Below are 6,687 nucleotides of genomic sequence, written 5' to 3' on the forward strand. Positions count from 1 at the left end.
TAGACAGTGACTCACAGGCCCACGGGGTTCCTGGTATGACATCTCCTCTGTTCCAGATGTTGGACGGTAGCCATTGGTGATGGGGCTTCACGTGGTGCATCCGGCCTGGAGAGGCATGCAGGCTCTTCCTTCTTATCCATCACCTTCATTAATTATGATCTGTTGGACTCCCATGGTGCACTAAGCCCCAAGACCTAGATGCCGTTGCAGCTGGGCTCCCCAGTCACCTTGGTGTGCCCCTCATAAGCAAAGTGCAAATTGAATTATAATGTTGAAGGCACGCAGGGAGCTTACTAAAAGGAGTCTAATGGGGGAATTATACTGCTAAGTAGTCATCTTTATACTTTGTCCATCTTATAAATTTGGTGGTTGCTCATTTTTCTATCCGTCCACCATCCATTATCTACTTTTCCCTTATTCCCTTATTCATGCGGCTACTCCTTTACTTGTTCACCCATCCTCCACTGATTTATTCATTTATTCACACAGCCAGCCAGCCAGCCAGCCATTCGTCCATTCCTCCATATTTTATGTATCTACCCATCTATCTCTCCCCCTTTCTATCCATGCAGCCTGCCAGCCAGCCAGCCATTCATCCATCCGTCCATCCAACCCCCCCATCTGTCTGTCCAACCACCCAGCATCCATTCAGTCATTCACTGACTTCCTCCTCTATTCTGTAATTAATTCTTCCTTCCATGGACTATGAAAATGCTCTAATGGTGGCATTCGTACCGCATAGGATGTCAAGACAGGTAGCGCAAGGGCCCACAGAGACATGGCTATTGGAGAACACTGGGTGCGTGATAAAGAGTTCACACAGTCTCCACGCTTTGCCAGACGCCAGACAGTCTAGGCCACCTCCTCCTCAAACTCGTCCTCGTCCTCGGCAGTGGCACCCTGGTGCTGCCGGTGCTTGGACCCTAGATCGCTCCTGCGGCCCCTGGCCTCGGTGAGCTCCATCTCGTCTATGCTCTTGCCCATGTACCCGGGCAGGAAGGCCTTGCATCTGAGCATGGCCTTGGCAGTGAACTGCTCTGAGATGTGCCGAACAGCTCCTGGATGACCCCGCTGTTGCCGCAGGAGGGGGCGGATGTGGTTAGCCCCCCGGGGCTGGGATGTCACAGACAGTTGTTCCCACGTTATTGGGGATCCACTCAAAAAATAGCTGCTGTTCTTGTTTGGGATGGTAAGCATCTGCTTGGGTCCAACCTTCATGGACACACGGTCCCCGACGGTGGCAGCCCCGGTCAGGTAGCAGCCTGGGTGAGGGTCATAGGCGGCCATCGTGTTCTAAGAACCCACCATCTGTGTGGGGAGCTGGGGGCATCGTCAGGGCGCGGTACTGCTGGCTGGCCTGGCTGGCCAGGGGGTGAAGCCGGGCTTGAAGTAGTGTGGGCGGAGGCAGGGGACCGCGTTGACAGCCAGCTTGCCCGGGGCAGCCACGAGCTGGCCGGCAGAGCGCAGGGAGGCGGTGTCCCTGCTCGTGCTGGCAGATGCCAGGACGTTGAGGTCCCCTGGGTGGGCGTGGTCTGTCTTAGGGTTCTGAAGCAGCTGTCATCGAGGGCTTCCTTATCAATGCAATAGGTTTCGTCCGTGTGTCAGCTGGTAGACCAGGTTCCTTGACTTTGAAATTGAAATGGATGCAGTACGTACAACCGAGGGAGGTCAGCAAGTTAGCCTTTCACTTCAAAATCTTTAGCCCCTTGGGACTCATTTAAGCATCTGCCTTCGGCTCAGATCATGATTCCAGGGTCCTGGGATCGAGTTCCATGTTGGGCTCCTTGCTCAGCGGGGACCCTGCTTCTGCCTCTGTCCCTCCCCCTGCTTGTGCTCTCTCTCTCAATCTCTCTGACAAATAAATAAATAAATAAATAAATAAATAAATAAATAAATAAAATCTTTAGCCCCTTTTACACTGTCTGTTGGGTTTTTACCTAGCTCCCTTTTCTAGCAACCCAACTTCTAGAAATCAGCTTGGAAACAACCCACATATCCAACCACAGAGAACCGTTCAAATGGGTCACGGTACGTGCACATCATAGGGTCTGTGCAATTTTTGAAATGCAAAAGGCAGAAGTTTATGGGCTGATCATGGAAAAGAGTTCAAGATACATTTTTTTTAAAGATTTTATTTATTTATTTGACAGAGATAGAGACAGCCAGCGAGAGAGGGAACACAGGCAGGGGGAGTGGGAGAGGAAGAAGCAGGCTCCTAGCGGAGGAGCCTGATGTGGGGCTCAATCCCATAACGCCGGGATCACGCCCTGAGCCGAAGGCAGACGCTTAACAACTGTGCCACCCAGGCACCCCCAAGATACATTTTTAAATACAGAAAGTTAAGCTGCTGATCAGTGTGTGTGGGACAATCACTCTGCGAGGCAGCTATGAGATGCACGGATGTGACCATGGCTCTCCCCTAGCCGGGGCAGCTCGTTCCTTTGTTTGAGGCTGCAAGGAGAAACTTTCTAGAAGAACCGGGGTCAGCTTCTCCTCACCATGGCATCCCCAAAACCTAGACCAGTGCCTGGCTGGCATGTAGCAGGCATTCAGTAAATATTTGTTGAGTGAATACATGGATGAATGATAAAACAACACACTGTCCTTCTTTGCTTTGGGGCACACAGTTAAAGGTTTTGGGGGGAGACTTACGGCTTCTATTTTATTATATACAACACACGAACGTTAGAATTTAAAAACAAAGTAAAACAAATATATATATATATATATATATATATATATATATATATATATATATATATATATATATATATATATCACTCAAAGTTGCCTAGCCTCCCGCTCTCCAGGAAGGGATTACACACTTGGGATGACATGTCTCCGTTTATCCAAACTCTTTCTCACATTGACCAATTAGGGAAAGAGGCCTTCTGCGATTCAAGCCTCCCCTGTCCCACGGAGGGAATGCCAGACCTGTGTGTGTGTGTGTGTGTGTGTGTGTGTGTGTGTATGTGTGTGTGTGTGTGTGTGTGTGTGTGTTCTGGCCCAGGCACTTAGGCCTGTACAACCCCAGGACCCCCTTTCTGGGGTAGGAGCCTACATTAGGGAGCTGTTGACAGGGCCCCCCACCCCCCGGGTCGGACCTCTTGCGCAATGCCAGGGACAGCTCAGCAGCTTAGAAAAGGGAAGAAAACAAACAGAAGTCCGTGGAGTCTGTTTGTTCTGAAGAAACTCACGGTGGTGTTTTGACAGTCAGTAAACCCCCGTGCGGCCCTTGTGTTCAGTCTCTAATGGGGGAGGGAGGTGGGAGACAAGGGCAGAGGAGCAGGTGGGAGGGAGGAGGGCGATAAGGGGGGGGGAAGCAGAGGAAGGGCGCTGCTGGGTGGGGAGCAGCTCCTTCAAAGACTGTAGCAAGGCAGCTTGTCTGGTGGACCCGGGACCTTTGAGGGAAGCGGTTTGGGACCCTCCGTGAGCTCCTGGGGCTCAGGGACTCTGTCGGAACCTTCTCCTTTATTCACCTATCCATCCATTCGGTTATGGCCTTCCTTTCTCCTTCCTTCCCTCCCTCCCTTTGCCCCTCCCTTCCTCCCTTCCCTCTCCCTCCTTCCTCCTCCCTTCTTACACCTGTGTACTGAGTGCCTGCTATGTGCTCAGCCCTGCGCCAGGGGCTAAGACTACGGTAGCAAACAAATCAGTTAAAGACCTTGCTCTTACACAGCTTTCTGGTGGTGGCCAACATACAAAGCATATCAAGGAGCTGGAAGGATTGAGATGGACAACAGAGCTGGCTAAGGACAAGGGGAGTGACAGGGGCCGTTCTAGACAAGGTGGTCAGGGGAGGCTTTCTGTGGACTTCGGAGAAGAGACCCGAATGCAGTGAAGGAGAGAACCGTGCAGTTTTGTAGGGAGAGAGCATTCTAGACACACCGAGGAGACTGTGCAAAGGCCCTGAGCGGAGAAGGCCTGGAGTGTGTGAGGACCAGCAAGATGGCGCCCAGGCTGAAGCAAAGAGAGTGAAGGGCAGGTGGGAGGCAGTGAGGTTAGGGAGGAGGGCTGGACCCAGACCATGCAGGGCCTTGCAAGCCATGGTCCAAGAAGCTCAATGGAGGGTTCCAGCAGGGCAGAAGGATGATATGGTTTATGTCTTAGCAGGACAGCTGTGTTTCTCCCTGAGATGACATGACGTCTGGCAGCAGAGGCACAGACAATGTTGTGGCGTGAAACAGGGTCTGGGGTACAGTGTTCCAGGGGTATCCCCTGAGACCATCATGGTGGGCTTTGGGCTCCGTCAATGTTACAATGGGATTGGTGGCCCGGAACATTGGGACTGTCATGGGAGGTTCTGATGGAGACCCAAAGTGGGTCCAGCTTTTCCCCTCCAGGGTCCAAGTACCTCTGAGGCGTTGTAGTTCCTTGTAGCCGAGATCACGGCACTGTGGCTGTTGGCATCAGCCATACGTCCCTGAGCCTCTGCAGCAGTCCCTAGCGTCCCTGGGCCACAGTTTGCTCATTTGTGAGATGGTGAGATAGGACCTAACCCCAGGGTAGTTATAAGGACCGAAAGCGACAACTAAAGTGCTCAGTGGGGGCATCCTCTAAAAGCTCAGTACGTGACCTGTGCTTTCCCAGAAGCATCACGGGACAGTCAGTTACTCAGTTTATGATATTTTACCAAAAAATTGCCCTCACCTGTAGTGATGCTTGGGTTTGTTTGGGTTTGTTATGGCCGTTCTCCACACCTCTTTCTTTTGAGTTGTGTGAATTGCCTGAAAATTGGGATTCCTGTGGAAGGTACTGGAATTGTTGTTGACATTTGGATTCAAGAGTTGGAGGAAATCATTTCAGATTCTTACGTTCAGTTCCTTTTTTAAAAATTTTTTAAAAAATAATTTCTATTATGTTATGTTAGTCACCATTCAGTTCCTTTAACATTATGAGACAATATTTTCTAATCAGTTTGTGGGAAAGTGGAGGAAAAAACTCACCACTGTCAAAACACTACCACCAACACTAATAACAACAGCATCAACACCAGCAGCAACACCACCACTAAACCATCATCACCATTGCTGTCATCACCATCGTGATCACCTCCACCACCTCCACCTCCAGCATCACCATCACCACCATCACCATCATCACCACCACCACCTACTTCAACAACCTCTACCTCCACCATCACCACCATCACCTTCACCACCACCACCATCATCATCACCACCATCACCACCACCATCACCACCACCATCTCACCACAATCACCACCACCATCATCACCACCACCATCATAACAATCATCATCATTGTCACCTCCACCACCACCATCACCATCATCATCACCACCATCACCACCACCATCATAACCATCATCACCATCACCTCAACCACCACCATCATAACCATCATCACCATCACCTCCACCACCATCACCTCCACCATCACCATCACCATCACCACCATCAACAGCAAAAATATCACCAATAATTACAACATAGAAAACCATAAAATCTCATTTTTCTGTCTCTGAAAACAACTCTTAACCATCTGCAAGGCACCATGCTAAGTGGTAGGGAAACAAGAGTGAGTAGTACGTGGTCTCTGACCTCAAGGGTCCCATCATCAAGTGTATAAAGCTAAAATAGGTGCTCTGAAATAGGCAAAGTCCTAGTAGCATCCAGTGAGAGAGACAATACACATCAAATTGCGATGGGCCTGGAGGAGTATGGGTCATCTTGATGGAAGAGGTAGAATTTGAGAAGAACCCTGAAGAGGATGTCAAATCTTGTCACATCCTGTCAACCCTTGACCAGGAATGGCAAATGGGACATTCCTACTCCATTTCCTCTGCCAATGGTAGAGATCCACAATCCCCCATAGCAGACTAGCTGAGCCTGCAGGGGGCTCTAGAATGTAGAACTCGATGTAGGGCTCCTAGCAGCCCAACTACCTACAATGAGATAGAATTGGCCCTCAGGATAGACCCTATCTGCCTATCCTGAGTTAGAGGACAAGTGCCTCAGGGCAGATACCTATCTTGTTAACTGTTATATCCCCAAGGCTAAGCCATGGACCTGGCTCAGTGATGGCTTTGAGTATCCTTGAAGGAATGGATGAATGGGGAGAAGAAGTGGAAAAAATGGGTGGGCAGAAGCCAGGAAACAGGGCAGTGCAGTGTGGGACCTGGCAATAGCCCATAGGCTGTAAAAATGAATGAAGAAGGCGAATAGACCCGATTTTTGATGCCCTTGAATGCACCCACTGAAGACATTCGAGAAGGAAAATAGCATGACATGAATTACTCGTATAACCTGGAGATGGGCAGCAAAATAGTGCAGTGACATGTGGGAAAAGTAGGTTAGAGACGCTCATAATAACAGCTCATGTTTCTGTTCCCTTATTGTGTTGGGAGCTGATGGTTTTTTTTTTTTTTTTTCGGTCCTCACAGTAATCTTTTGAGTTAGGTGCTGTTGAAATTGCCATTGAACAGACAAGGCAACTGAGGCACGGAGAAACCAGTAACACATATCCAAATGGGTTAAATCTTATTTCTGAATGAAACTGAGCAAATCTTCCCCCCGTCCCACAATATTTTGGTTATATCTTCTTTATTTCCCGTTAGAACCAAAGGATTCGTTCCTTGCTTTCTGCAGCAGCGGGGGAGCAAGAAACTCATCTTTTATGAGCCTCATGGCAGCTGTTCTTCTCCCACCCACCTGTCCTTTCCTG

General features: G+C 49.6%; 1 pseudogene; it reads right to left on the reverse strand.

The window, feature by feature from the left end:
- Window positions 1-852: 852 nt before the first annotated feature.
- Window positions 853-1,598, reverse strand: LOC103661300 (annotated as a pseudogene).
- Window positions 1,599-6,687: the final 5,089 nt, after the last annotated feature.

The sequence above is a fragment of the Ursus maritimus genome, unplaced genomic scaffold (genome assembly GCF_017311325.1).
Source record: "Ursus maritimus isolate PB19 unplaced genomic scaffold, ASM1731132v1 scaffold_33, whole genome shotgun sequence".
NCBI classification, from domain to species: Eukaryota; Metazoa; Chordata; class Mammalia; order Carnivora; family Ursidae; genus Ursus; species Ursus maritimus.